Below are 6,548 nucleotides of genomic sequence, written 5' to 3'. Positions count from 1 at the left end.
CTGTCGAAATTTGGCTGTTAGTGTATGGAGAGGCTTATGAATTCCCTATTGTTTTTTTTATAAATAGTTGTTTACTTAGGTTGTGGAGGTTTTTGCATTATTATTACTACATTCAAACCTGAACACAGAATGCATTTTGTTGCACAAAACATTAAAATTCTAAACAAATGTAATAAAACAAAACAAAAAAACAGGAATGCTTTATCCGAGCTTTATCTTTGTGGGTCTGATCTGATTTTAAACTCTTATTTCAGTCTTCTGGCTCAGTTTGGCTATATGTGGTTAAAGCCATACCAATTAATTTGAGTGTGTATAACTCTGTATTTGTGTGTGTCCGTGATTGTGTGTGAATGTATGTATCTGTTTTACACTCCTGATGTTTTAGAGTGTTACCCCTTCCTCACTGTCCACATTTCTTACCGCATTGTAGTTGAATTATTGATTTTATTTACATATGTGCTGTGTTACAGTCTCACCAGTAGTGTGTGTGTGTGTCTGTACATGTGTGAGTGGGTGTGTTGATTTTGCACTATACATGTTTGAGTTTCACCCCTTCATTGTACACATAAAAATTTTCCCATTTTCCCATTTCCTATTCATTTCCTATGGTCGGTCATTTGTCAACGAAGGCCATGAGTGTGACTACTTCTTGTTAAGCTCAATTAGCCTGTTCAAATCATGCCCTGTTTTTTCTGTGTTCACATTCCAAGTGACATAAAAGTCATCAAGTTTCATATCATTCCGAAGAAGCACAAAAATACACTGCAACTGTGCCTTTGGCATACTAAACTGCTATACACTAGTCCAATTGAAGATATACTGAATGATTGTGTTAAAATATATACTTTGGGTGCACTTTAAATACTTTTCATTTAGCGTCTGAAATTATACCTACAAGATATGTTGAGAGTGATTATTTTTTTATTTGTTTCTTGTTTTCCATAGACAAAATTAGGAAAATTCCACGTGTGTGGAAAATTTGTCAAGGTATCATCTGTTATCTGTCATTCAAATGGAGTTGTATACAGTCCCAAACAAATATGGTGCTCAGATTCCACTCAAGACTGAAGTAAGAGATAAACTCTCAAGTCTTGATGTTGTTTGGGGAAATATGTTTGAAGGTGAAGATATTGGTCCTCAGCTCGTCTTGGAGAAGGAAGCAGAGTTCTACAGAGGAGCCCCACCACAATGGCTGAATTTCTACTGTGCTGAGAAAAACCATACACCTTTTGTTAAGAGGGACATATACACAAAAATAACAGAGCTTATACAAAAGAAAAGCGAAATAAACCATAGCATTTCCAGCATAAATCTCTTTCATCAACCGGGCAGTGGAGGTACTACACTGGCAATGCAAGTTCTCTGGGACTTGAGGAAAAAGCTCAGATGTGCACGAGTAATCGATTCAACATCAGATTCGAAAGCAATTGCGCAACAAGTAATACATCTGTTTAATTTGGAAGATTCAAAAAACCAGAACACAGTCCTTCTATTTGTGGACAACAAACAGACCGAAGAAAATGATGGCATGCAATTTAACTCCCTGCGAGAAATTTTGATCCAAAATATAAAACAAAGCAACATCAACGCAAACGCTCCTGTGGTCATCATTTTGAACTGCCTTCGAAAAAAGGCTAGACTAATGTTGTGTACAAGTCTTTCTAAAGAAGAGCAGGAAAATTTTCATGCCAAGCATATGGAGGTTTCTCAGAGACACGACAGTCACAAGGAATTTCATGGCTTTAACATAATGCAGAGGAATTTCAGCCAAACTTACATTACGGAGGCTTGCGAATATCTCAAACCTTTAAAGACAAAAAAGAGACCTCGCAACGCTCAAATACTGTCTTTTTTGGCTTTGATGAACTCATATGCCCCAGGCTCATACCTTACTGAGACTTGGTGCCTAGAGTTCTTGGATAAGAAGAATCACATTTCTGGCCATCCCACTTTAGAAAAACAAATGGGGGCCTTTGCCGATCTTCTGGTCATATATTCAACATGTTCTGGAGGAGCCAAATCTCAAGACAGATGTATACGAATGGCACATCCAATGATCGCTGACAAGTGTCTATGGTTACTAACCGATGCTGGTGTAACCTTGAGCGATACAGCCATAAATCTCCTCTCACACTTGTGCCCTCAAACAGTCCAACCCTACTTGGTGAAAATAATTAAACAGCTGCTAAAAAAGCGTGAGACACATCTGCCAGAAGGTGAGAGAGAAGAAAAACTTCAAAAATTCTCCAACCTTATCCAAGACATTAAGGAGAAAGAAAACAAATCAATGTGTGTGGGACTGTTCAGACATGCGGCTATGACCTTTCCAAACGATCCATTTATTCCACAAGCTCTTGCACGGTTTTACTACATTGAACTAACAGATTATGAACGAGCTGCATCATGGGCGAAAACTGCTATTCGGAGGGAACCAAATAATTCTTTTATCAGAGACACACTTGGCCAAGTCTACAAAAACCAACTGAAGAACACAAATCTTTCAAAACGTTCTAAAGCCATTTTACAGATCGGAAAGCAAGCATTTAAAGCTTTTGAAGAAGAAGCAGAGACCGCAGAAAAGGAAGTAGAACCAGGGACGCAGGAGGACGGTGTGACTAACATCTCAACTGTTTTTAATTACAGAGGGCTTTTTGGCTACATACAGGTAGCAAACATTATTTTCTACAAATTAAACAAAGTTAACCAAGAATGGTCCAAAGTGCTCAGACAAGAAACAAAGTCTCACAGTTTAATCCACTCTGAAGAGAGTACAGAACACCAATCTCTCCTCACAAGTTTAAAGCAAAGAATTGAAGAGAAATTGAGTTTTTTTGAGACCTTTCTTAAATACTCAAAGCTGAAGATAGATAAAAGTGAACCAGAGTACATTTGGAGAGACATTGAGGACTGCTATAAAAATTACATTAGAAAAGAAGATGAAGAGTTAAGCAGATCCTTTGCAGGTCTTCTCTCCACTCTAAGCCATATCACAATATCTTCAAGTGTTTCTGAACTGGAGAAAATCACAGAACAATTGAGAGAGATTCATATTAATTCTCAAACTGAGAGTGATGCTCAAAACTACATTCTTGCCAACACCATCTTGAGTCAGAAGTCTGCAAACTCTGAAATACTCCAGGTGCTCCAGGACATATTACAGAAACTTTGGGAGAGACAGGACAGAAACAGAAGCCCAGAGTTTTACCTCTTGGTCCTTTTGCTGTTTTGGCCTGATGGTGAAAAGAAAACAGGCAACACACCAGACCTGAAAGTCTGTGTCCAATACATGCGTCAGTCATATGAGAGGACCTATCACAAATACCTTCGCTTTCGCTACCTTGTTCCTCTCTTCTTCCTTGGGAACGGTGGAGGTTTGCAGAGACTGGTTCACCAGACCAAAGACACCAATCTCCTCGTCGAAGAGACTACTGAAGGTCTTCAGCGTATTGAAGGAGAGATCAGAAATCATAAGGTGTTTGCTTTGAGAGGTCAAGACCAAATTGAAGTTTCACCTCACAATCCGGCCAGTGTGTATAATACAGACCTGGTCTCCTTCTACCTTGGCTTTACCATCAGAGGACCTGTTGCCTACAACATCCGATATGTTAAGAAATGTAAGTTGTTATATTCATAGAACCTCTTTAGTTTTAGTTATTGAAGGTTGTGTTTACTTCTCTCTCTCTCCCTCACACAAAGCATCAGTTTGTGTCTAAAGTAAAATATTTGATTCTCTTTTTCTTGCAGCTGCTCAGTTTGTGGACAAACACAAGAAGAGGATCATTCAGCGTGCTGAGAAGGTGGATTTTATCATAGATGACCTTCGTCCGCTGATTGGCACTGAGCAATACTCAACCATCATAGCAGCTTCAACAAACAATGAGAAAATGGAAAAACTATACTCCATTCTGTCAGCAGGTTATGAAATAAAGGACACATTTTACCAGAGCCTTTTAAAGAATGAGCGAGACCTTATTCAAGATTTGATTAACTCTGGGAAGAGTTATAGTTAGCTGAACAGTGTGTTGTAATGTACAAATAGATACACTTTAAACAGTGCTGTGCTGTGCTCAAGAAATATTTGAAATGTATTCTAAATACTTCACTTGTTTTATATTAACAGACTTTAATATCATAAACACCAGTATATTCTTTGTCTGGCATGGACTGAAAATACTTTGAAAGTTTAACACTCAAAGTTATAAGCACAGTTTTCAAGTATGGTGCTTGAATTAATGGAACTTTTTGATATTTGTATAATGCTCTTTTTTATGATTTGTTGAGTACTTTGGTTTCTTATTATATGTAGCAGCAGTAAAAAAAATGTTAACAATGTTTAGAAATTGCATAAATTGATCAGTCAATACTTTTCACATAGTAATTTGTTGTAGTAATGCTGCATTTATACCAATAAAATCAATGATCCATGAACTTGTGGTTTCTCTGGTTATATTTTTCAAGGTCATTACAGTGCAATGCAAAACAAGAATAAATGATACGAATAAAGAATATGTATATATACACTGCTGCTTGAAAGTTACTTTAGAATTTTCTATATTTCTCCATTAATATGACCCAAAATATAATCAGATTATACAGATTACAGCAGTGCTGAAAGCATGCAAAGAGAACCCAATCAAACAAATGAGACAAAAATAGTTTAATTGTCATTTATTTATTGAGAAAATAACACATCCGGTGTTACGTATCTTTGCAAAAGTATGCGAATTTCTAGGATTAGCAGTTAATTTGAAAGTGAAAAAGTTTATTTGCTCAGTTTATAAGAACAGAATACATGTCAGTGTGGCCTGTTTAATATAGAGAACAGGGATCTATTAAAGCTGTATCGGTGTATCATGACGCAAACAAAGAAGAACTCTTAGGACCTCAGAAAAAGAGTTAGTAGTAGCTCATCAGGCTGGAAAAGTTTACAAAACCATCTCTGATGAGTTTGGACTCCACAAATCCACAGTCAGACAGATTCCATTGTTACCCTCTCCGGGACTGGTTCACCATCAAAGATAACTTCAAACAAAGACTTGCTATAGTCCACAGGGTCGCAAATTACCCCAGGGTAACTTATCTGTTAATGTCCATGAGTCCATCATCAGTAGAACACTGAACAACTATGGTGTGAAAGGAGAAAACCACTGCTCTTCAAAAAGAGCACTGCTGTCCCATCTGCAGTTTGCTAAAGATCATGTGGACTATTGTAGAAATGTTTTGTGGATGGCCAAAATATATGTTTTTGGATTAAATTAGAAGTGTTATGTTACATCCCAGCATTAGAATCTATCCCATCTATGAAACATGGTGGTGGTAGTGTGGTGATTTGGGCCTCTTTTGCTGCATCTGGGCCAGGACTGCATGAAATTATTGATGGAATAATTAATTCTGAATCATACCATCAATTTCTAAAGGAAAATGTGAGGACATCAGTCTGAAAACCAAGTCTCAAGTCGTTTTTACCAAAAAATGGTTAAAGAGTAATAAAGTTAATGTTTTGGAATCGCTGAGTCAAAGTCCAGACCTTAAAAATGTTAGAGAAGCAGGGTGTAATTACACCTATTGAGTACAACGAATTGGCAGCACCAATAGTATGTATACAAAAAACAAATGCAGAAGTGTGCATTTGTGTTGATTACAAGGGCACTATCAACCTGTGGTAATCCATTGACAAATACCCCTTGCCAAAGCCTCAAGATTTGTTTGCTTCTTTGGCTGCTGGTAAATACTTTACCAAGCTAGACTTAACTAAGACGTACCAGTAGGTAGAGTTAGACCCACAATCTAAGCCATATCTGACAATTAACACTCAAAAAGGATTATATCACATTAATCAGTTGCCCTATGGTGTGTCTACTGCACCAGCAGTCTTTTTTAACGTATCATGGATCAGACATTATGAGGCCTGTTGAATGTAGTCTGTCATTTGGACGAAATTCAGATCACTGGTAAAAACAAATATGAACATTGGAGAAATGTTGAAAGGGTGTCTCAAAGGTTACAATAGGGATTAGAGTAAATAAGGCCAAATATGTTTTCGGTCAACCTCATGTAAACTATATGGGACACAGAATTGCTAGCATGCGATGCATCTGCATATGGAGTAGGGGCAGTGATTTCTCATCAAATGTCCGATGGTTTGGAAAAACCCACTGAATATGCTTCACACACCCTTAGCGAGTCAGAAAAATAAGCACTTTTGGAGTGCAAAAGTTTAGAGACTATTTGTGTGGCCAATATTTTTTTTGAACCATCAGGCTTTGATAAGTGTTTAGGACCAAAAACCTGCCTGCAATATTTCACAATAAAATGTGAAGTAAAAAAAACAAAAAAACAATTCAGTCAGGAACCCTTCTGAGCCCCACCACAAGGAGTCGCTCATTCCTGACCTCAGGCTGCTAGAGAGGAAGTAGACTCAAGCTTGAGTAAAGGTAGGAGGGTATGGAGCCTGTGACTGTTCCGTCAGTAAGCAAGCATGAACTTAATGCAAACCACAACTGGTAGCCAATAAAGAGATAAAGAGAGGTGTGACATGGTCTTCTTTT

The sequence above is a fragment of the Carassius auratus genome, chromosome 22 (assembly GCF_003368295.1).
Source record: "Carassius auratus strain Wakin chromosome 22, ASM336829v1, whole genome shotgun sequence".
Taxonomy (NCBI): domain Eukaryota; kingdom Metazoa; phylum Chordata; class Actinopteri; order Cypriniformes; family Cyprinidae; genus Carassius; species Carassius auratus.
This window is presented reverse-complemented; position numbering follows the sequence as displayed.